Genomic DNA, 26,160 nt, shown 5'->3' with positions numbered 1-26,160 from the left:
GCAGTGACCCAAGATTGAGTCACTGCACTCCAGCTTGGGTGACAGAAACTCTATCTCAAAATAATAATAATTTAAAAATAAAACTGGAAAACTCAAGAGAATACTGGGGAAACTATTTCAAACAAAACGCAGTAAAAAAATCAGGGTATAAAATTAATACAAAGAAATCAATACAGCTTTGTATATCTAAAAGTTAAATGATGCAATGAAAGAAAAGACCCAATTAAAATTACAACAGACAAAATGAAATACCTGTTCACAAACTTAACAGGAAATGTGAAAAAGCTAAATAAATAATAAAAATATAACTGAAATATCCCTGCAAGGCTCCATGTTAGATCTAAACAAGTAGAAAAATCTATAATGTTCATAAATAAGAAGACTCAATGTCATGAAGACAATTCTTTCTAGAAATTTTATAAATTTAACACAATTCCAGTACAAGTACTAAGAATTTTTTTAAACTGGTGCTCCCCAAGTTGATTTTAAATTTCATGTAGAAAAGTAAACACACAAAAATAGAGAATTCTGAAAAAGAAGAGTATTGGTGGTGGGGATGATGACCAGTCCTATCAGATAGTTAGATAGACAGATACTATAAATTGTTTATGTGAGTATGCCATGAGTGCAAGAATAGATAAGTGAAACATAGCACAAAATTGATTCCAATGCACATAGACATTTGGTATATGATAAAAAAAAGGTATCTCATATCTGTAGGAAAAGTTGGACTTCTTAATTAATGATGTTGAGACATTTGAAGAAAGATACAATTAAATCTGCACTTCACTTCATCTACCAGCATAAACTCCAAATTGTTGAAGATCTGTATGTAAAAACTGAAAGCATTCAATCCTGAGAGTAGACATGGATAACTCCTTTATACATTAGAAATAAGACCTTACTATGACTCAAAATTCATAAGCAATTTAAAATAATTAAGTTCAGTTATACAAAAAATCCTTTGCTGAAAAAAATCACCATATACAAAATCAAAATATGGATTTAAAATATTAGAAATTTAGATTAGAAAAGATTGTTACCACTAAAATACAAGCAGCTACTAAAATTGAGGAAAACGCCACCAATAACCCAACAGAAAAATGAACAAAGCATATAAACAAGTAACTCACAGAAGAAAAATGGTATTTAAACATAAGAAAATCCTCAATCTCACTCATAAGATAAATAAAAATTAAATGAAATTATCATTTCTCATGTTAGTTTGATGAAAATCTAAAGATTTGGAAGCAGAGAATTTTGGCAAGTCTGTGGGGGAAATAGTCACATTCATATTTTTGGTAGAAATGCGGTGTTGTACAAACCCAATTGAAGGGCATTTGGCAATATCTTTAAAAATTATATATGCATTTATCCTTTTTATAGCAATCTCACTTCTAAGAATCTAGCCTAAAAATACACTGGAAAAATATGAAATAACTTATGCTCTAGATTATTCACTGTGACATTTTTTTTAGAATTGTAGAAGTTTGAAATCAACCTCAATGTCCATCAATTTGAGACTGGTTGAATGACATATGGTACATTCATATAATATAATATTGTGCAGCTATAAAAAATGAGGAAGACTTTTATATACTCACGTGGAGAACCAGAATGTATTTCTAAGTGACAAGAGCTAAGTACAGAAAAATATGTATGATATTATACCTTTTGTGTAAGAAAAGGGGTTAAACATATAAATGTAGATGTAATTAGTATATTTGAAAAAAGGAAACATTAAAGAACAAATTGAAGGCCGGGCGCGGTGGCTCAAGCCTGTAATCCCAGCACTTTGGGAGGCCAAGACGGGCGGATCACGAGTTCAGGAGATCGAGACCATCCTGGCTAACCCGGTGAAATCCCGTCTCTACTAAAAAATGCAAAAAACTAGCCGGGCGAGGTGGTGGGCGCCTGTAGTCCCAGCTACTCGGGAGGCTGAGGCAGGAGAATGGCGTAAACCCGGGAGGTGGAGCTTGCAGTGAGCTGAGATCTGGCCACTGCACTCCAGCCTGGGCAACAGAGCGACACTCCGTCTCAAAAAAAAAAAAAAAAAAAAAGAACAAACTGAAAATGAATAAAATCGTTACCTAAGCAGGAGGCCGGAGAGGACAGTGACAGAAATGTGGCTTCTCTGAATATTGGTTGGTTATATAGCTTTGACTTTAGAATAATGTAAATGTTTTACATACTTAAAAATTTAAATAGATTCAAAAAAAGAAAGCGATTCTTAAAGATTGTTTAAAAAAAGTATAAACATCTGTTACTGACAGAGATACAGAAAGAATATTTTCTTACACATTAGTGGTGTGAATTAAAACATTTTTTAAAGCAACCTGCCTGGCAATATCTATTAAAATGGAATGTTGTGTGTGTGTGTGTGTGTGTGTGTGTGTGTGTGTGTGCGCGCGCGCGCGCCCACGAGTGCGCGTGTGCATGTGCATGTGCATGTGCATGTGCCTGTATATGTGTGTGTGTTTGTGCATGCATGTTGAACAATCCCATTCCTGGGGCTCTATAACAGAGAAATAAAATAAAAGGATATATGAACATCAGCACTGATTGCAGCAAAAACCTGGAGGTGAAGTTCTGGGATTTTATGGCAATGGTTGACAAATTCACAGGGTGTCCACACTATGAAGTACTACATAGCCATAAAAAGAATGAGTTGGAACTCTACTGGTCGACTTAGAGAAATTTCTGTAAATACTTTTAAATAAGAAAGACAAGATACAGAAAAGTAGGCATAGGATAAATCTTATGTTTTATGTGTATGGTATTTATGCATATTTGTGTGTGTGTGTGTGTTGTTATATAATCATAAAGAAAATATGGCTGACAATACTGAACGCTGTCAATAGAAATTAACAATGGAGTTGGGACAAATGTGAAGTCATGGGAAGGCCAAGCAAAAAATGGAAGGAACAAAACTGCTTTAAAACAAATGAAAACACACACACACACACTCTCTCTCTCTTTCTCACACACACACAGAATCTGATTGCATTTCGCTTTTCTGTATAATTATATATATGTGTGTGTGTGTGTGTGTATATATAGCCTATATAACAAAACAGGTTAACAGGTAAGAAAAGGAAGACATACAGTTATAATCTTAAATATGGTATGAATAATTAACATGGGCTCAAAGCTGTTTAGAGAAAAGAGTGTGAGAAAAAGAAAAAAGGAGAAAGAATCAGGACTGGAAGACTAGAGGAAGCTGGAAAAAGAAAGATTTGGAAGAGTGTGAATGTAGGAGGCTTGAAGAACCAGTGCTCCACAGGAAAAATATAAGCTTCATCTCACAGTGTATGGCCCAGAGACTTGTTAACATCCTCTCTCAGCTGTGGCTTCCTCTATGAAGCCTTTTCTCTTGACCCAAGCAAAAATAATCTCTTTCTTCTTAATATCACCTGTGATCTACTGTGAACTTGCAAACATCCCACTGGCTGTAATCATGTATGTGTGTTTTCTCTCCTTTGATCTCCTTGTCATCTTTGTTGTTATGATTTGGTAAGCTCTGCATGTATCTCAGTGTATGCATCTAGAAGTCACTATATAATATTTACTAAATGAATTGATAAGGTTAGAATCTAAGTCTTCTTTCTTTAAGGCCACTCTGCTGCCATAAAGGGAATTCACAAATTAAAGAGTGGAGATTATATTGGAAGGTTCTGAAACACTTATTTGCAGTATCCCAAAAGAGTAGAGATCCTCTCCTGGGAAGTAAATAATGGAATTATGGCAGCAGGTTGGGAGCTAGGTGAGGGGCAAATAGAATGAGATCAGCTTTCTTTCCAGTTCTTTAGTCTATATAGCTGTGAAGCTCTATATAAATTGACATAGCATTAGCATAATTAAATGTCCATTCTCCTACTTGGGCAACTAAGATTGGGAGAAGGAGCTAGAGTGTATTATCTTTGGTTACTGCGTTTGTAAGCTTGGAAATTGGAAGTTTAAGAAATTGGGACAAAGTCAATTTCTTTCACCTTAGAGTCCCAAGAGAAGATCTGTGCTGTAGACCACCTCCACCTGAAGAAAACAAAGACCTGAGCTCTAGGAAGCTTGAAATCTCCCTTTTCTGCTCTCCACCTTTTGACTTTGCTTGTTTTCCCCATCCTTAGTTTAAATCACACGTCTGTTATACATCCTCTCTCCTTCAGAGTAAGAGCACACACTTAGCACCCAGCCAAAGCTTTTCCATCATCGCTATTTTATTCTCCTCATTCCTTATTGAAGCCACCAGCTTTGGGGCTTAAATTGCTTATGTCTGGTTTTAATTCATTTAAAAAATACTAAATCTATTCACCAGTGTTGAGTTATAGGAACAGAGCAATAAAGTGTGTGCCTTTCTATTTCAGGCATCTAGGTGCATAAATATCTCTAAGCAATAAAATCTTTGAATTTCATCCTTTTTAAATGGTAAATTCCCTATGTGAGGTTGAAAGTCTAAGAAAAATGTTATGTTTTAATAATACAGTATTACTTAACCATTTCAATCACTTCAACCACATATTATTACAATGTATGAATTTCTTTCCTGAGTATTTCTTTGCTTATGCATGTGGTTTTGAAAACAGGAAGAAATCTTCAATCCTAAAAATAGAATAGTAATGAAGGTAGTCCTGTATAAGAGCTATCTTGAAATAAACCATATGAACAAGAGCTCATTCTTTTGAAAAATATCTTTTGCAGGCATGGTTGGAGGATTTAAGGTACTTCCCTTCCCTTAAATAAAGTTCATATAAGATACTGCAAATAAGGGCTGGCAAGCCATTCTTATGGCCTAAGACTGCCATGAGCAATCAGTTGTGTGTTATAGGTAAAATTTATTTCATCTATTGTTTGGATTGGAGCTCAGTATAAATTTTAATTTGGCCCCACTGTGGTATAGTTTCGAGGCCTATTATTAGATAGATCATTCTCTTTTATTTAGAAATGTTTTATGTAACAATTTTCCAAAATAGTTTTTAATAAATTATCTCTCTGACAGGTTTTTCTCACCAAGATAATTAATTTTATATTTTTCCCCATCATTAAATATTTTAAATATGCAAGTCTGCTGGCATTTAATACTGTCTATCACAGTAGTGCCAAAAAACCCTGCAGAATCTTGTTTTTAGAGACTTTGTTCACAGGCTTTCTTAACAAGGTGTAATTTGCATAAAATAAGCTTAAATTGACTACATATTTCTGATAAGACTTTCTATTTCACAAGACTGGGTTTGGGAGAAGGCATCTGTGTGTCACCACTGGCTGGCGTTCCTCCCTCTGGTAAAATGGCTGTCTGCCACCTTGAGCCCAGAACAATGCATTGAAGTCATGAAATAATTTGTCAATGTTCCTTTTAACACTGTAGTCATACATTCCATAATTATTATACTTGTACGTACCTGATTAGCAAACTCCAACCAAAAAAAGATAAGCAAACAAAACAAAACAAACACACAAAAAAGAAAGAAAAACAAAAGAAAAGAAAAAGTTTTTATAATTAATTCTCCATATCCTAGGCTTCACGGTAGTGACACTAGAAGTGTACAAGATATGATCATGAGAAATGTTTGTTTGGCTGTTTGGGGGTGAATTACAATGGAAGTTATTTATTCAGCAACCAAGAGTCAGTTCAAAGTTCTAAAGCTCATAAAAATTTAAATGCATTTCTTCTATCTGCTCAGAAAATCACACACATTCCTTTCCTTCAATAATATTTAAATACTGTGTGTCTACTAGTAACAGGACTAGATGCTTGACCAGAGAGGCAGAAGAGAAACAAAATAAAACCTGTTTCTGGTAAGAACCTATTGTATACCAGAGGAGACACGCACTAACCACATAATCACAGGGTCAATGTAAAATTACAAATTGAGACACAATGCAAAACAAAAAATGTTGCAAACTCACCTAAGACAGTTTGGTAGTTCACAATGATAAGGTGATTTACGGTAGATAAAAGTGGGCTTCAATAATTAAGGTTGGAGAGGTTTGCAGTTCTCTGCACTTACCTTCTCACCGCCAGATGTCAGTTACAGTGACAGTAAGTCTCAGATGGAATTCTGTCACACAAATGATTATCAGCTGACTGGCATCCAAAAAGAAAAAAAAAAAAAGAGCGTCCATATAACCTGGTCTGTAAACTTGATGAAGTCCCAGCCTTCAGCTGTTAAATGTAGGCAGTGTGACTCAGATGCCACAGGAATCACTGGGGATCTTGTCAAAATGTGGTCTGTCTGGAATGGGGCCTGAGAGTTGACATTTCTGGCCACCTCCCAGGTATTGCTGATGCTACCGTCTCCACACCACATTTTGAGCAGCAAGGCTTTCAAATTTTATTTATTTATTTATTTTTATTTGAGACAGAGTCTCGCTCTATGCCCCAGGCTAGAGTGCAGTGGCGTGATCTTGGCTCACTGCAACTTCCGTCTCCCAGGTTCCAGTGATTCTCTTGCCTCAGCCTCCCAAATAGCTGAAATCACAGGTGCGTACCACCACGCCCGCTAATTTTTGAATTTTTAGTAGAGACAGGGTTTCACCATGTTAGCCATGCTTGTCTCGAACTCCTGACCTCAGGGGATTTGCCCGGCTTGGCCTCCCAAAGTTCTGGGATTATAGGCAAGAGCCACTGCGCCTGGCAGCAAGGCTTTTAAATGCTCTGACAAAGCACATGATACAAAAGATTCACTTGAAATTAATGTGGTAATATTCAGACACCAGGATTCAGGTATCAGCATCCTCTTTAAGCTTCTGCACTCAGAACCAGATGGACTTCTAAACCTAAAGCAGCCTTCTGAAGAGTTCATGCTGCTGGCCTTGCTCAATTCTTTATTTTGTTTCTGTGAAGGCAAGAGAACTTGTACAAGATTTCTAGCCAGTCCACACTGTTCAAAATGCCACTCATTAAGTTAATGAAACATTATTTTAAAAACTATAAAAAGTATGATTAATATTTTAACAATATTTTTAAAGTGCTGATTATTAAACCCTCTGGTGGAATAGAGATAGAGATCATTGAAGACTTTGTGTAGATGCCTCGAGTGTAGATTTTCTATTAGTTTTCAAATGCTCACTAATCATATCTTGAGTGTGTATTTTAGATTAAGGCCCTTCTACTATGAATTAAACATCTCCAAGATGCAGATCAAGACAAACATCACTCTATGTATGTTGAAGTATTTACAAGTATTTACAGACAACATAAATTGTCTATAACCAGCCTTCTGAGCATGCCTAAATTAAAGGAACATGGCGCAGATGGGAGTCACTTCCCTAGGGAAGAGCTGAAATCTGCAGGATGAGGAATGTGCCTTGGAGATGAGAGCATTCCAGTCAAAGGGAACAGCACATGCAAAGCAGGTGCTCTTGTAACAGGGCAGAGCCACTGCCTTACAGTATACCACCGTCACATAATTATGTAGGTCACAGCAAGTCTCCCATGGCGGACAAAATACACAGCCCTCTGTTCTTCTTTCCCTTGGGGCCTAGAGTCTCGGTCCTAGAATATGGTTGGCAGCTGCGGGGTCACAGTTCCCTCTGTGATTAAGCTGCAAAACTGACCTTCCTAATCATTTAGTTTTGTCCTCTGCCTGACTGACTGTGCCCCAGTTCACACCTGGACAGATAGACAGTCATTACCCCTGTGGCCATTAAGGAATTGCCTCCAGCTTCTGGGAGAGAAATTCATTGAGTCAGCTAAGCATGTCATCTGTTAGCAATACAAAATTTTGCATTTGGTTCAAGAGGTGCTTTTGTGGCTCATTGAAATTCACGTGATTCAAGACAAAACCTGTTGATGGATGACAGTTATTTTGGTGTATCCATAAAAACAGTACTGTTAAGTGACAACAGCATGAACACAGTTTCAAATGAATGAATTTTTAATATGGAGGAACTGCTATTATATAAGATTTGTCCTTAAAGTGAGATGTTATTAGTATTTTTATACCATACTTTTTCTGATTTAATTCAAGTTAGTTCAAAATGTGATCACACGTAATACACAAATGTTTGTTCTTTATATATGTTTCTTAGAACCCATTGTCAATATGGTATGCTCTTTGAATTTTTCTTCTTGGATGCATATTTTGCTGAACTATGCCCATAGTCGATCATTTTTATCTCCTGATAGTCCCCTCTTCCCATCCCGTCTTACTAAAGATGAGTGTTTCATGCATTAGGAAAAGGAGGGGGCAGGAAAAGGGATATAGATCAGCTTCTGTGGTAGTGTTAAAGGTTTAGTTTGTAAAACTAGCAAGCCTGTTTGAGGATGCAAGTGCATCACCTTCAGAATTATATTTAACCTCAAGAAGCAAAAGCAAAAGAAATATATACATACTTATATACACACACATAATATTCATCTCCACCTTAATGAAGATAAATATCCAGGTTAAGGTTATTGGAGATAAGGGTGGGAAGAGCTCTTACATACATGCACCTTATCTCCACAAGTCAAGTCTAGATTACACTGCGGGTTACAGCATACCTTACAGTAACTAGTTTTTCAGAAATTGACTCACCTTTGACTGTGTGAGGATTTATTGGCTTACGTGATAAGCTCTTTAATAATGAAGAAAAAGTTTGATTGGTTTAACTGCTAACTGTACTGTTGGCTTTGGGGTCTGTTTAAACCAAGAGGTGCCTGGAGGAGTGAAATGCCTGTGTACGTGTGTTCCATTATCTGCCCCGTCATCTCGTGAGGCTACTCTGTTATCTCCATGGTGTCTACCAGGCTTATTCAGAACTGGTACTGGCTAGAAATAGAAATAGCTTCAAAAATGTTTAGATAAATTCATGGATGGGCATGTAATTAATTATTAAGGGAGGCTGGCATGGTTTGTGTTACCTTGCTGGTCTTTTTGTGGTTGAGATCAGAGGCAATAAGCAGGCTCTCCTGCCAAATTGCTATCACAGGCAAAAAGGGGGATTGCAAAGACTGACCTGATGAATGACCATTTTTATGACCTTTTATATCACCTTCTATTTTTAAGAAAGGGAGCAAAAACATAATATCTTGAGGAGATTTGCTTAAGCAGTTTAAACTAAGTTGGATGGGAAGGATGGTCTATCATTACTGAGCCAGGAAAGATACAGTCTTAAAAGCCAGGGCTGGCTGGGCGCGGTGGCTCATGCCTGTAATCCCAACACTTTGGGAGACTGAGGCGGGCGGATCACAAGGTCAGAAGATCGAGACCATCCTGGCTAACATGGTGAAACCTTGTCTCTACTGAAAATACAAAAAAATTAGCTGGGCATGGTGGCGGGCGCCTGTAGTCCCAGCTACTCTGGAGGCTGAGGCAGGAGAATGGTGTGAACCCGGGAGGCAGAGCTTGCAGTGAGCCGAGATCACACCACTGAACTCCAGCCTGGGCGACAGAGCAAGATTCCATCTCGAAAAAGAAAAAAAAAAGCCAGGGCTGCCAAAATTGCCAAGTTGCAAATACAGCGTTAGTCAAAAGTGTAATTCTGAAACATTGAAGAGATTTGCTGGGTATGCAACCATTTTTAGAGTCAAAAACCTAAAAAGTAATTGTGAAGTTGTCTGAGGAGTGGATGCCAGTTCATTACTCCATTCTGCTTTTAGATGTATTTGACATTTTCCATAATAAAAATGTTAAAGTGATTGTTAGTAATGGCATCATGGAATAAGAGGGACTATAAAAAGTGGATGTTGGCGGTACCAATTAGTACCTAAACCTGTTATCATTTACTCATATTTAGCACTCATCCAGTCAATGGGCCAAGAGTCAACATAAACTTGAAAAGTTGGCATCACAGTTTCCAGGGCTATCATGGATTGTCCAAGCAGGGTTGGCAAGAGCAGTTTGCTCAGGCTGCCCAGAATGGGTTACTGCCAAGAACAGGAAAAAGTTGAGAGGCAAGAGAAATCCTCTGGCTGCCTAATATGAGCACAGTCCCTGGTAGGACTCAGGTTAGAGATTGGGAGCCTGGTTGGTATCAAAGGAAAAACAAGAGAGAAAGGACTAAGAGTAATGACAGAGGGAAGGGGTTAGATCAAAATAAGCAGAGATTACAAGGCCAATCCCCAGGTTCTCTCTCCCATGCTGGAGCTTAGTACTTTGTATTGAAGTGATCTGGTTTGGATGTGTGTCCCCTCCAAATCTCATGTTGAAATGTGATTCCCAATGTTGGAGGTGGGGCCTGGTGGGAGATGATTGGATCATGAGGTAGATCCCTCATGAATGATTTATCACCATCCCTTCGGTGATAAGTGAGTTCTGGCTCAGTGAGAGTTGAAAAAGCTTGTTTAAAAGAGTCTGGGTCCTCTCCTCCCTCTTACTCCCTCTCTTGCCATGTGATACATTTGCTCACCCTTTAACTCTCACTATAATTGGAAGCTTCCTGTGGCCTCACCAGAAATACAGGCACCATGCTTCCTGTACAGCCTCCAGAACCATAAGCCAAAATAACCTCTTTCCTTTATCAATTACCCAGCCTCAGGTAGTCCTTTGTAGCAATGCATAAATAGACTAACACATGGAATTTCCTCATTATATGAGAAGCCATAAAGCCTGCATGGAATCAAGAGCTACCTGCCCAGCCACACCAAGTCTAAAAGGAATCTTTTTCCCCCTTTGGAATCATGGATTTTGCATAGACTTTAACTCTCTCCAAGTCTCCCAGTCTGAACATCACTGGAGATTTCAAAGAGATGATGGAGTAAGGGCAAAGTACATTTTTCGAATGAATCCTAGTTCTTCTCAAAGCTCAGCACAAATTCAAGAGGTTAGCTAAAAGGAAGAGTTCCCACCTTTTGTTATCAGTCTCCCTCCAGTTCTCAGTGTTAGCCTCTCTGGTGTAAGAAAGTGAGATTTATTCCAGATCTTGTCTGGCCATAATGACAAGTACTAAAAATGCCTGCTCCTGATCAATGCTGGAGGCTATTTAGAATTTGACTGTTTTGTCACATGTGTGTCTCTCATTCATGTGTCCATTTGTCTACATTCACTGACTATTTCTTGAGTCTACACAGAGTAAAAGGCCTTAAGAATAAAATTCTAAATAAAATATAATTCTTGCCTTCAAGTGCTTAGAGATTTGTTCTGATGATGTTTTGGGTGAAGTTTCATCATGATGAAAACAGTGGATACCTCTTTGCTAAAAGATTGCTCCTGTGGTATACATGGCAGGGCTCCTCATTGCCCACCCTTCGCTTTTTCCATTACCTTCATAAGGTAACAACACAGGAGCAGATGGTCAGAAACACACAAAAATGCAGAATATTATGCTTTACCTGACTACCCCTATCAATTTTTCTATTTTTATGTGTGTGCGTGGCTCAGGTTACTGAGTAAATTTTCAAAACTTAATCCAGTTGAGAGTAGAGATAATACAAACTCATCTGCATGGGATAGCACAATGATTTGCAGCAAGGAAAGAGAGAAATACAGCACAGACCTCTCTAGATCATCTGGATCTGTAACCAGATGTTTTCTGATTCCAGAAGCCTCACAATTTGGCTGTATGAAATTTCTGCATTTTATTGGCTTACATGTCTCTGAGCCATTCTTTATACAACTCTTTTCTACAGTGAGTTATATCTTTCATAACAACAACAACAAAAAAAATCATGCCTGACAAGCTGCAAGTTGAGGCAGAGACAATTTTATCTAAAGTACTGAATGAATTCTCAGATAAATTCTCAGTAGTGTTTATCCAGAATTGTCGTTCTCTTTTCACTGCCAATCTTTTCCAGCTGTAACAGCAGTAGCATTTGCCTAGACTTCAGCAAATAGAGACACTGTACTGTCACATTGTTAGATGCTAGATTTAGAAGGCTGGAGCCATTCACTGAGACAATTTTCCTCTTTACACCAATTGTATTGGCTTCTCTTTCAAACAAGAACCAGAAATGGGAATGATATCTACCCTAATTTGACAAAACCACTCAAACATTTCACTTTCTAGGTCAGTGAGTTTTATGTGCTTTTCAATTTTTCTCTTTTTAGTAACCTCATTACCCTCCTCAGTTTAGCTCTTAGTGAATCTCAGGATTGGAGAGAAAGTGTATTCAATTGGTATTGGAAATAATAAAAACCTTTGTATCTTTTGGATCTTTCCTTTTAAGAAATAGTAAAGGCAAGGTGTTTTCATTTCACAGTCACAGCAATTTATCACAGTCAGTGACCCTGGATGTCTTTTTGCTTCTGATAATAATCTCTTTATATTCACTTGGAGCCCTGGTCTGTAGTAATAACAGTAATAATTACAACCATTTTACTTATTCCCTACTATAAGCTGGGCAGCATGTAAGGCACTTTACATCCACTTTTTCTGTTAATCCTTGCAGCCAGCCTGGGAAGGTGAATATTATTACTATGACTTTATGTACGAAGAAACTGAGGCAAAGAGTGAAGAAAACTGTTCAGGGTCATTTAGCTTCATATTACCTTGCATGACTAAGGTTCACGGTAATCAAAATCAGTTGTGGTCTGTCTCTTGAAATGTCCTCTTTGCTCAATGTATGCCCACCATCTATAGGCATATCTAGTTTTACTGTATTTCACTTTATCGTGTTTCTTAAGACATTGAAATTGCAAGTTTGTGGCAATTTATTGAACAAGACTATCAGTGCCATTTTGTAACAGCCTGTGCTCACTTTGTGTCTCTGTCTCACATTTTGGTAATTCTCACAATATTTCATACTTTTTCATTATTATTTTATTTGTTATAGTGATCTATGTATTAGTCTGTTTTCACACTGCTGATAAAGACATAATTGAGACTGGGTAATTTATAAAGAAAAAGAGATTTAATGGACTCTCAGTTCCACGTGGCTGGGGAGGCCTCCCAATCAGGGTGGAAGGCAAAGGGCACGCCTCACATGGTGGCAGGCAAGAGAGAACGAGAGCTAAGTGAAAGGAGAAATCCCTTATAAAACCATCAGATCTCATGAGACTTGTTCACTACAACGAGAATGGTACGGGGGAAACCACCTCCATGATTCAGTTATCTCCCATCAGGTCTTTCCCACAACACGTGGGAATCATGGGAACTACAATTCAAGATGAGATTCACGTGGGGACACTCAAAGCATATCAATCCATGATCAGTGATCTTTGATGTTCCTATTGTAATTGTTTTGGGGTAAAATGAACCATGCCCATGTAAGATGGCAAAGTCAATGGATAAATATGTGTGTGTTCTGACTGCTCCACCCACCTGCTGTTCCTCCATGTCTCTCAGGTTCCTCAGGCCTTCCTATTCCCTGAGACACAACAATGTTGAAGTTAGGTTAGCTAATAACCCTATAATGTCCTCTAAGTGTTCAAGTGAAAGGAAGAGTAACACATCTCTCACTTTAAATCAGAAGCTAGAATTAACTAAGCTTAGTGAGGAAGGCATGTTAAAATGTGAGATAGGCCAAAACTAGGCCCTTTATGCCAAACAGTTAGCTAAACTGCGAATGCAAAGAAAAAGCTTTTGAAGGAAATTAAATGTGCTACTCCAGGAAACACATGAATGGTAAGAATGTGAAACAGCCTTATTGCTTATTTGGTTAGAAGACCAAACCAGGCACAACATTTCATTAAGGTAAAGCCTAATCCAGAGCAAGCCGTTAACTCTCTTTAAATCTGTCAAAAGTAAGAGAGCTGAGGAAGCCACAAAAACATGCTGGAAGGTAGCAGAAGTTGGCTCATGAGGTTTAAGTAAGGATGCAATCTCCATAACATAAAGGTGCAAGGTAAAGCTGAAAGCACAGATGTAGAAGCTGCAGTAAGTTATCCAGAAGATCTAGTTAAGATCATTAATGAAGGTGGTTACACCAAACAATAGATTTTCAATGGAAACAAAACAGCTTTATATCATAAGAAGATGTCATCCAGAACTTTCAGAGCTGGAGAGAAGTCAATGCCTGGCTTTGAAATTCAAAGGACAGGCTGACTTTCTTGACCCATGGGCTGTGGAATGGATGTTATATTAGATGTGAAAACAACATTAATCTCTTTGTATATCTCCATCAGAGCTCTTAGGTGACAGGCGCCTTGTCCATAAGCATTAGGGGCTAATGCAGCTGGTGACTTTAAGTTGGGGCTAATGCTTATTTAGCATTCTGAAAATCCTAGGCTCTTAAAAATTACACTTAATGTATTCTGTCTGTGCTCTCTAAATGGAACAACAAAGCCTAGGTAACAGCACATCTATTTACAGTATGGTTTCCTGAATATTTTAAGCTGATTTTTGAGATCTACTTCTAAGAAAAAAAGAGTCCTTTCAAAATATTACTGCCCATTGACAATGTACCTGGTTACCCAAGAGGTTTGATGAAAATGTACAAGGAGATTAATGTTGTTTTCAAACCTGCTAACACAACATCCATTCAAAAGCCCATGGGTCAAGGAGTCATTTTGAGTTTAACGTCTGAGTTAAAAAATACATCTTGTGAGGCTATAGCTGCCATAGATGGTGATTCCTCTGAGGGATCTGGACAAAGTAAATTGAAAACCTTATAAAAAGGATTCACCATTCTAGATGATACTAAGAACACTCGTGATTCATGGGAGGAAATCAACAATGACATAAGTTTTGAAAAAGTTGATTCTCCTTTTATTTGTTTCTATTTTTTTTTTTTTTGAAACAGGATCTACTCCCATTGTGCAAGCTGGAGTACAGTGGCACAGTCTCCACTCACTGTGGTCTTGACCTTCCGGGCTCAAGTGATCCATCCACCTCAGACCCCCAAGTATCTGGAACTACAGGTACGTGCCACCATGCCTGGCTAATTTTTGTATTTTTTTTAGAGACAGAGTTTTGCCATTTTGCCCAGACTGATCTCGATGTCCTAAGCTCAAGCGATCCATTCTCCTCAGCCTCCCAAAGTGCTGAGATTGCAGGTGTGAGCCATCACGCCTGGCAGGAAAAAAAAAGTTGATTCTAACTCTCATGGATGACTTCAAGGGGTCCAAGACTTCAGTGCAGAAAGTCACTGAAGCTGTGGTGGAAAAGCAAGATAATTACAATTAGTAGTGAAGCCTGAATATGTGATTGAATTGCTGGAATTTCATGATAAAACTTTAATTGATAAAGAGTTTCTCCTTATGAATGAGCAAAGAAAGTGGTTTTTTGATATGGGATCTACTCCTGGTAAGGATGCTGTGAACATTGCTGATATAAATGACAATAAAGAATTTAGAATATTATCATTCCTGTGTTCCTGGGGCTGTCTTCACCCATTTTCCTCTCAAAGCTGAGTGCTTTTGTTAATCCTTTCCCTACTTCAATTATCCTACTGTAAGTGAATAAAGTATTTTTAACTACCTTTCACTCTTCTCCCGCTTTCTGAGGTTCTCTCACCTAGCCTTCTGTTATTAAGTTCAGGGTATAACTAAAAATATATGATTCTGTGGATTTTCTTCAAAATAATATAATGGTGGGAAAGTGGATGGTTAGGGTGGGATTGGTCCTTGGTTGATGGGTTTGGTGGTGAGTGATGGGTACTTGAAGGTTTATTATACTATTTTGTTTCGTTTTTGTGTGTTCTAAGTTCTTCATAATGTAAAGCTAAAAGTAGCAAACAAACATTAACAACAATAAAAACAGAGATCTGGCCATGAAAGTGAGCTTCAGGTCTCTCATAAAGATGAACATGACTTAAGAGCAGTTCCTGACAGATGGAAAAGGGAAAACTTTTTTAGGCTTGGAGGTGGAGACTAAAGGAGAGAAGAGAAAGGCAAGAGCTCAGCTGAAGATACCCAGCTCCCTGTATAAAAGAGCTTTCTCTTTTCCATCTGTCTTACTGGCTTGGAATCTGGAAGGGTTGGAGAGGGGCAAGAAAGTGGTGGAGGCTGAAGTGGGGGGTTGTCAGAAAACATATCCGAGTGAAATCATAGGGACTTCACTTCCCTGGGCTTCCAAAGAAGCCTTTCTAAGTCGGGAGGTTTTTTTGTTTGTCTTTTTGTTTTTGTTTTTGTTTGAGACAGAGTTTTGCTCTGTCGCCGAGGCTGAAGTGCAGGGGCGCGATCTCGGGTCATTGCAAGCTCCACCTCCCAGGTTCACGCCGTTCTCCTGCCTCAGCCTCCCGAGTAGCTGGGACTACAGGCACCCGCCACCACGCCCGGCTAATTTTTTTTTTTTTTTTGTATTTTTAGTAGAGACGGAGTTTCACCATGTTAGCCAGGATGGTCTTGATCTCCTGACCTCGAGATCTGGCCCTCTTCGCCTCCCAAAGTGCTGGGATTATAGGCGTGAGCCACCGTGCCCGGCCATCAGGAGTTTTTTTGTATGTTTCCATGTCTCTTCACATTCAGCCCTGGAATGGGCTTGGAAGCCATGGAGCAATGTGGTTATGGGAGGCATCTTCTTAGTCACTCATTCATTCATTCATTTGCTCATTCATTCATTTCACTAACTTATCTGATTCAGGAGACAGAAAAGACTTGCTAATGCAATGCCTGGCAAATAAGTGGTGCTCCATAAATATTTGTTGAATTAATGATTGGGTGAAGGGAAATGCTATAAAGAAAAACCTTTAATTATGGAACTCTTTTGACACTATATCAATATTCAATCTGCTACATTTAGAACCTGCCAGAGTCTATGCTGCAAATTCTATTTTGAAGGCCACAGCAACTTGGCCAGGAAAACATTACCTCCGAAATTTTGCATAGACATCCACAGCTTGAAATTTGTTCTAAGTGACAGAGCTTGAAACCCCTAAATCAAGTTTTCTAGCTTTGAGTGACAAGGATGTCAAAAAGATGGAAATTAATCTTTCAAAATATGGTTTTCGCTTGTTGAACTGAAAACTTTCTATTTTTTCTGGGTGGAGAAGTTCTTTCAATATGATGAATTCATAATGTAGAGTTAATTGTCTTAGTAATTTTAATGGCAGTTAATTTTAAAGGATGTAGCAAGCATTTGTTATAGTTAACTGATAAAAATCTAAATGGGCTCTTATATGTTTTCTCATATTAGATGTATGGACTGTTCTATGGCCATCAATGCCTCTGTTTATAACATTAATTCAAATCACAGCTATTCACACAGGACCTACTGAATACAGGGTACTATGTGCTACACAAAAGAATGAGAAGGTCTGACTTATACCTACAAGGAATTAATAAGCTAATAGGAGACAGAAACTACATAATTTTTGGCTCCTTTATAGGCAAGTCAATTGCTTTGAAAAGTAAACAAGGAAATCATCATAAATTATATGCAGCCTTTGGCAGGCATCACGCCGCTCCCCTACATTCTTCTCACCAAGCTACATCCCTGCAAGGCAACATACAACAGCAATTCCTCATTCCACTGTTTCTGTTTGTTCTCAAACATGTGAAGGTAAACATAACCAGAGCTAAGAAAAATGGGAAAACCAGTGAAGTTTGTCTAACCCAGGGTTCACAGATGTGTCTTCATGAAAGCATTGTTCCTTTTTTGAAAAAAAAAAAAAATGTTTGTAGAACAGCTTTGGATTTACAGAAAAATTTCTAAGATGGTATGTTATGTGTGCATAATTACAAAATCAATATTGGCTGGGCACGGTGGCTTATACCTGTAATCCCAGCACTTTGGGAGGCTGAGGTGGGCAGATCACTTGAGGTCAGGAGTTCAAGATTAACCTGGCCAACTGGTGGAACCTGTCTCTATCAAAAAAGTACAAAAATAAGCAGAGCGTGGTGGTGCACTCCTGTAGTCCCAGCTACTTGGGAGGCTGAGGTGGGAGAATCGCTTGAATCTGGGAGTTGGAGGTTGCAGTGAACCGAGATCTCACTACTGCACTCCAGCCTTGGTGAAAGAAAGAGACCCTGTCTCAAAAAAAAAAAAAGTCAATTCTGATAATTATTGCTAACTGAAGTCTATACTTTATTCAGATTTATTTAGTTCTAGCATTGTTCCTTTCTATCCCAACAGGGATAGTCTGAAATGGAGAGATAATAGAAGGGGATGACATATGAAAATAAATTCATAAAGGTTGCACTGATTACTGTGTGACTGGAATACACAGATGAAAACATTCCATGGGACCATGATGGTGGTGTTTCGTCCTTGGGCCCTACCCCTGCTCCATTTTGAATGGGCCAGTTGATTCCTTTCTCAGCTTTAACTTGAAGTAATCCAAGGAGCCCACTAAGATAGCTTTCCTGAAACAAAAGTACTATTTGTCTTCAAAGGTGAATTCAAGTGAATCTCTCAAGAGAAACAGGAATACTATTTTAAAATGATTCTTCCGACCCCTGCACTCCTGGACAGCATGTTAAAAACAAATACAGATATAGATTACATTTACCTTTGTTATTCTTGGTCTCTTTTTGAGATCTTTTGCCCACTGGCTGTTGACTCAGAAATGCCTCCTGATAAACAGTTTGGACATTCCAGGGTCCTGAAGCTGCCCCTCAGTCCCAAAAATATAAGAAATGTACCCAGTACGAATGTAAAGGTAGCATCCGTGGAGCACACACTGCACACCAGTTGTCAGCTCTGCTTTGGTTGGTGATGTTCTGTCGGCCCTCTCAGGAGGTTCTGTTGGCTAGAGGTTGCTTTCTCCACCTATTGAGGAAGAATCATGCAAAGACAAGAGGAGGCCACCAGAGGACAACCGGGTTGGCACCTGGGAAAACTGGCATGGAAATGCCAATTTCAGCCTTCTGTGTCTGCCTTTAGGTGCTCTGTAAGTAACCACATGCCCTTAGATCCCTGATAAGATCTTAGTCTGCCCATTGAATTAATTTTATTAATATGGGGATCCATGGATCCCCAAATGGGAAACCTTATTGTCAGTCCTGACTCTGAACTCAGATGTGGTTTATATTCTACTCTATCTTTTTTTTTTTTTTTTTTGTCTTGAGACACCTAAGAACATTTGTGATTTGTTGGGTTATTTGTTCTTGTTTTAGTTAGAATTTTAAAATATGTCATTTCCTTTCTGACATCTTACTCCTATGCCATGTAGCTTATGTTTAAGTTTGAAAATGAATTTTTAGTTCAGACTGATTTGTATTGATGACCAAGATTCTATTGAATAAAAGGAAAGCCAATATCACTGTAAATAAGGCAAATGACTTGATTAGAAGTGTGCAAAAATGTGAGCACTTATCAAAAAAAAGAATGGCAAATAAGCATATGAAAAAATGCTCAATATCATCAGTCATTAGGAAAATACAAACTAAAACCACAAAGAGATACCATTACACAATCACTAGACCAGCTAAAACCAAAAAACCCAACAATACGAAGCCTAACAAGGATGTGGAACAATTGTTAGACATTTACCCAAGAGAAATGAAAACATGTCTCCATACAAACACTTGCGCATGGAAATTCATCATGGTTTCATTGATAATAGCCAAACATTGAAACAAAATTAATGGATAAACAAATTGTGATTCACATCTACAATGAAATACTACTCAGCAATAAAATGGAACACACTGCTGGTATATAAAACAGCATTCCTGAATCTCAAAAGCATCATATTCAGTGAAAGAAACCAAACATGAATAACTACATATTGTATGATTTCCTATATGTGAAATTATAGAAAATGGAAAAATGTAGTGAATGGAAGCAGAGCAGTTCCCAGGGCCCAGGATTAGGGGAGGGGATTGATAGTAAAGAGGACTGAGGGGACTTTTTGGGATGACGGAATGTTCTATGGACTGTGATAATGGTGATAATACAAACTTTTGTCATATGCATACTTTAAATAGGTGAATTTATACTTGTATGCCTTAAAGAATTGGTAGATGTTTTTTCTCTAAATGATAGGGATTCTGTAATACATATTATCTCCATGTTTGCGCTGGCTTTTAGGAAGTTTATAGCAAAATTTAATGTTCAGTTGTAGTAAAAATGAATGCCCTTTGGATTAGCAATGCACTTTCTTTAGGTACAGTTGACATTCTTTATTTATGTTTAATAAACCAACCTTTTGTGTGTCTTTTATTGTAAGACACTTAAGAGCCTTTTTAAAAACTGGCAAAGCATAAAATCAAACCTAAAACATACATAACAGTCATAAAGATATAGAAGCCTAATTAAGGTTAGCAACTGAAAGGATAGGACAAAATCATGTGCCATTCACTCACACACACACCCCCCCCCAAACATATACACACACACACTGGTCCAAGCTTATTGCTGATTCAATTTTCCTCTCTCTACTGCCAGACAGGTCCAGGGTAGAGCAAGCTGCTGTTAGGATGAAGCTACAGATGGGCAGACCACTCAAGAGCTGGGTTCCCACTAGACACTTGTTTCTAAAGGAAGATTGCTTAACTGCATATAATCTTGACATTATAGCTTGATAAAGAACATCTTAACAGCAATGCTTTATGAGGTAAGGCATTTTAAATGTGTTACAATGTATTTTTACAGAATTGAATGATATTGTTCCTTTCACTGTGCAAAGATGGAGCTCATCCATTCGGAAAGATGCTCCAGCAGAATGCTGTTTACAAGGTTTTGCCCACTCTGTGAACTGGAATCTTTTCCGTATATATCAAGGATTCCTATATGCATTGATACCTGGAGGTTCTTTCTTTGGGAACATGTTGAAGATAACTATAGGGTTTATTGCAAATGAACTGAATCTCCACTAGGGAAGGAGAATATATATTAATAATATAATAATATATTACTAATATATTAATAGTAATGAACAAAAGAAATTACTGCTGGGATTATGAAGGCTATTGAGGAGTCTCTCAAATCAATTTCTACTTCCTTCTCATGGTGAAATGAGTGATAATTTATACAGTACAATTAAGGGAGGGGCGTCTGTTCTGGTCTTTTGCAAAGTTCTCTCCCCTCACGTTTCAAGAGTCTCTTTTTCCATCGAGCTCACCCTTGCCTGATGTAGTTTGGGATGAAATGATAACATCTTATAATTAGAATTCTCATTACAATTATCAGATTATTCTCTATCTCTGGCTACATGATTGTGCAAAGCTTAAATACAGATGCTGTCCAGTGATGCTGGTAGAGCCTTTGCTTTGGGCGATACGCTCTGTAGCACTCCGGCTGCCCTTTTCCTCAGTTACGTGGCTGCTGCACTGCTCTGTCATTGTCTATCCTGAAGACTTCTCTTCTGCCTCTTGACCTGCCTTTTTGCTGAAATAGAAAAAGTTATCATCTCTTTCTGGGCTGGGGAGGGTGTCAGGTTTTGATTAGGGTCTGTCTGGCACATCAATTTCTGCCGTTAAGTCATTGCAACATCACCGGCATGTCCCACCATTACACCACAGCAGCAGTAGCTCAGGGGACTGCCCCTTAATCATTTGTTTCCTGATGTCCTGGAGGCAACTTGAGAGCAGCCCTCAACCAGATGGTAGCAACTTTTCAGAGTCCCTTAGAAAATAAACCAAAAGGAGTTGGAAGCCAAAGTGGTCTGGAAGGCAGACCATTCCAGCCCTACCTTCAATCTTGGCCTAAATTCATTCTTTAAGAGATTACTGAGCTAGGCAGGGTCAGACATAATACATCTGTGCCTTGTAGGCAAAACTATGACTGCAGGGAGGATACAGAAGAGACTCTTCCATTTACTGTTACACCCACGTCAAATATGACTTGCTTAAAAGCAGTGGTCTTTAAATTTTAGTATGCCTAAGAATTATACAGATAGTTTGTTAAAATATATATATATATTCTCCTGTATAATTTTGGATACAGTAGGTTTCAAGTGAAGCCTGGGAATCTGAATTTTTACACTGTCCCATAGGACATTCTAATGCAACAGTCCTTTGACCAAACTTTGAAAAACACTGATTACTCTAACAGAAGAAGCAGATCTAATATATTTAACAAACTTAAGAATTTTGAAAAACCAAAGATCAAATCAGGGATTCAGTTCTTGGTGTGGGAGCTTATTGGTATGGAGTAATATTGATATCCTAGATGTTGATTCTTTTTTTTTTTTTAAAGGAAAAACAGAAATAAAAAACAAAACAAATTAGACTATGGAGCTTCCTCCAGGTCTACTGGGGAAAAGGCCCAGGAATCTGCACTTGTGCATTTCTGGTGATTCTTAGGCATGTTGAAATTTTAAGATTATAGAAAGAAGGACCTTGTAGTCAGTCAGTTTTACCCTCATTTACCGGAGTAGCCACAGAAAGCAGGTTGATGAGTAAAGAACCATGGTATGGGAGCTTCTAGCAAAATTTGGTAGCAAGCTGCAACGATTTAATTAAGATTCAAATCTCATCTCTATTCCTAAAATTCAATTCCACTGCAGCAACAAAAAACCACTTCTGCGTACAAGCAACTACTGAGACAAACTTGAGTTTGAGATTTGGCTTGTGTGGTTTTTTTTCCTTCACAGTTTTGAGGAGAGTAAATTATGCCTAGTGTTTTAACCTCAACAGTTGCTCTTTTGGTAGGAGCACAGGGCCAAAAATGCACTGTTTTCTTCTTCCACTTCGATATCTTAATGGAATGAATGTGATATTATTTATCAAGTGTAAGCTTGATGGAATATATCATATAAATCATTTCAAATGTTATTTGCCACCTGCCTGCCTGTTCTGAAATGCATGCAGGCTTAATTAATCTAATTAGTCAATGCACAGATCAGGAGCACATTTACAGCTTCTCTGTCATCATAAATAAACTAGTTTTGTTTTCATAGGCTAAACAATTCATTTTGAAGATGGATACTAGGAAGAATGTGGGAGAGCTGACCTCTATTACAGTAAAACATGGAATAACGATGACAGGGTTTTCTTTTTGTTCTGTGTGCCCTCCATTAACCTTCTATTAAAATACTCCTTTGTGGGGGAGGCAAGGGGGGACTGAAGTGGCACGTGGCAGAAATGTCATGCCCTCCCACCTGGAGAGGCATTCCTGCCATTTCCCTAGAAATAAGCTTACCCATTTTAAACCTCATGATTGAAAGACACATGGATTCTCAAGCACACACATGTGCAATGGAGAGCTGCAGACCAAAGATGCAGTAAACTCAGGAGCCTGCGCTGCTGGCTCTAGACAGACTCAAAAGGCGGAAAGGGTCAGGATCGCAGGTGAGAAATGAGGGTAAGCACAGTGAACGAATCGGCTGTTGTGAATGAATCATTGTTTCTTTTAATAGCTGTAGCTACCTGGTGCAGCCATGCTCTCTGCGCAGTCCCCAACTCTAGAAAGCACATTCGCCTGACAACGATGTGAATGAAGTCGTGCTACATGGTGGTCCTGAAATATACAATGTGAAATAGATCTAGACTTGCATCCTGCCTTCCACCATTATATGCTGTGTCTCCTTAGACTGTCTCCCTAACTTCTTTGCCCTATTGCTTCTCAGTATAATGTAGAAACCTGGCAGGATTTTTTAAAGGATTGAATCAGATAATTCAAGCACATAGCACATGACCTGCTCCTAATACATTTGTGGGGCTCAAGGGAAGATTACGAACGAGCCACCCTCTCCACTGCTTGTTGCCCTTCTTCTCCCTGCCCCTCATCATCACTTAGCAAACAGCCTCCCCTTGGATACTGTCAGTCTCAGAAGCAGGACCCTAGGGAAGAGGGCCATGCTGGAACTGAAAGTGGCTTAGGGTCATTTGGGGATAGAGTAGCAAGGTCCAGAGGATGCGCAAGAAGGCAGGGGTGGTGTTGGAGTTGAGGAGGGCTGGTGCAGGCTCTCATAGGGCACGGCCACTTGCCCCACACATGCTTTGCCCCACGGGGGTGCCTAGGTCTAAGAGTAATACTGTCAGCACAGTGTGTGGTACATAATAGGTGTTCACCAAATGTCAGCAGTTACTGTTATCATTACTTCATCAAGTCAGCAGTTTTCTATAATTCAATATCTATTTGGGAGGATTTGAAATCCCAAACCACTAACTCCTCAGGAAGCTTAGATTATTAATTAATTAATTAATTTATTTATTTATTTTTAGAGCTGGGATATCATCTCACTGTTATCTAGGGCTGCAGTGCAGTGGTATAATCTTAGCTAACTGCAGTCTCAAACTCCTGGGCTCCAGGAATCCTCCAACCTGATCCTTTGGAGTAGCTAAGACAACAGGTGTATGCCACCACACTCAGCTAATTTTTTTTTTTAATTTTGAGTAGAGACAAGGTCTCGCTATGTTGCCCAAGCTTGTCTCAAACTCTTAGCCTCAAACAATCCTCCTACCTTAGCCTCCCAAAGTGCTGAGATTATAGGCATGAGCCATTGCACTCTGCCAAGAAGTTTTTATTCTATTTCACCAGATTACTATATTGACAATGTATTAATACATAAGACTACCTGGCTCATTCTAGTAAGAAAATGAATTTCACTTTGTTACTTCTATGCTTAACAACCTTTAATATCTTACTACCAGCTACAGAAAATATCCAGGCTTTTCAGTCTGATATGCAGGCCTGAAGCCATTGATAATCCCTATGCCCCAAGTAAACTGTGCGGTGCTGTCAGTAAACTCCTTCCCTGTGTCCTTATTCTCCCAAATTATTATGCAGATTCATGTGCCAACTCTTGCTCACAGTGTGCTGTGGCTTAGCATGCCTCTCTACTTCTAGATGAATCCTACACCCGTAGGTATCTCAGAATATGACTTGGGCTCCTCCTCTCGATGACAGGACTCCAAAGCCAGGAACATGACTCATACCTCTTTGTGTTTCCCAAGGGAACATACCATAGTACCCTACACGAAGTGAGCTTTCTATTTTATTTTATTTTATTTTTTTGAGATGGAGTCTCACTCTGTTGCCAGGCTGCAGTGCAGTGTCACAGTCTAGGCTCACTGCCACCCCCACCTCCCAGGGTCAAGCAATTCTCCTGCCTCAGGCTCCCGAGTAGCTGGGACTACAGGCATGCACAACCACGCCCAGCTGATTTTTGTACTTTTTAAAAAAGTAAACATGGTTTTCACCATGCTGGCCAGGATGGTTTCGATCTCCTGACCTTGTGATCTGCCCGCCTTGGACTCCCAAAGTGCTGGGATTACAGGCATGAGCCACAGTGCCCAGCCAAAATGAACTTTCAATAAATACCTGCTGACTAATACAAGCTGAAGGAGAAGGCTTCATGGAGGAGATGATGTCTGAATAGTCTCTGGAGAGATGAGATGATTCAGGGCCCTTCAGGCAGAGGTCTCAGCTTTTCAGGGACAGGGAGGTATGAAACAGCATAAGTTAAAAAAATGGATGAGACACAGAGCAAGATAACATAGAGGAGTTAAACACACCTGGAGGAGACAGCTCAACATACACAGCATCTGGAGATGTTTTATGATGTGTCAGTTTATGGGGAGTGACCTCATAGTGGGTTGATAAACACAAAATGGAAATTTGCTACAGTAACCTTCTATATTAGTCCATTCTCACACTGCTATAAAGACACACCAGAGATTGGGTAATTTATGAAGAAAAGAGGTTTAATCGACTCACAGTTCCACAGGCTGTATAGGCAGCATGACTGGGAAGGCCTCAAGAAACTTACAATCATGGCAGAAAGCAAAGGGGCAGCAGGCATGGTCTTCACATGGCTGGCAGGAGAGAGAAAAAGAGGAGGGGGAAGGTGCTACACACTTTTAAGCAACCAGATCTTGTGAGAATTCTATCACAAGACAGCACTAGGGTGATGGTGCTAAACCATTAGAAACCACTCCCATGATCGAATCACCTCCCACCAGGTCTCTCCTCCAACACTGGGAATTAAAATTTGACATGAAATTTGGGTGGGAACATGGAGCCAAACCATATCATTCTGCCCCAGTCCCTCTCAAATCTCATGTCCTTCTCACATTCAAAATACAATAATTCCTTCTTAAGAATCCCCCAAAGTCCTAATTCATTCCAGCATTAATTCAAAAGTCCACAGTCTAAGGCCTCATCTGAGACAAGGCAAGTCCCTTTTGCCTATGAACCTGTAAAATGAAAAATATGTTAGTTACTTCCAAGATACAATGGGGGTACAGGCATTGGGTAAATGCTCTTATTCAAAAAGGGATAAATTGACAAAACAAAGGGGTCACAGGCCCCATGCAAGTCCAAAACCTGGCTGTGGAGTCATTTAATCTTAAAGTGCCAAAGTAACCTCCTTTGACTCCGTGTCTCACATTCAGGCCACAGTGATGCAAGGGGCAGGCTTCCAAGGCCTTGGGCAGCTTTACCTCTTTAGCTCTGCAGGGCTCAGCTCCCAAGGCTGCTCTCAAGGGCTGGAATTGAGTGCCTGAAGCTTTTCAAGGCACATGGTGCAAGTCGTAG

The 26,160-nt window shown here is 39.1% G+C and overlaps 1 long non-coding RNA gene across 2 annotated transcripts in view; it reads right to left on the bottom strand.

Annotated features, from left to right (window-relative positions):
- Positions 1 to 25,196, bottom strand: part of LOC105481293 (uncharacterized) — a 65,490-nt gene extending 40,294 nt beyond the window's left edge. The window contains exons 1-3 of one of the 2 annotated variants that reach the window (XR_986881.3): positions 25,140 to 25,196; positions 24,946 to 25,051; positions 23,049 to 23,139 (exon numbers count right to left, since the gene is read on the bottom strand). This is a non-coding gene — a long non-coding RNA (uncharacterized lncRNA). The other variant, XR_986879.2, reaches the window with a different exon arrangement.
- Positions 25,197 to 26,160: the final 964 nt, after the last annotated feature.

The sequence above is a fragment of the Macaca nemestrina genome, chromosome 11, assembly GCF_043159975.1.
Source record: "Macaca nemestrina isolate mMacNem1 chromosome 11, mMacNem.hap1, whole genome shotgun sequence".
Taxonomy (NCBI): Eukaryota; Metazoa; Chordata; class Mammalia; order Primates; family Cercopithecidae; genus Macaca; species Macaca nemestrina.
This window is presented reverse-complemented; position numbering and strand designations above follow the sequence as displayed.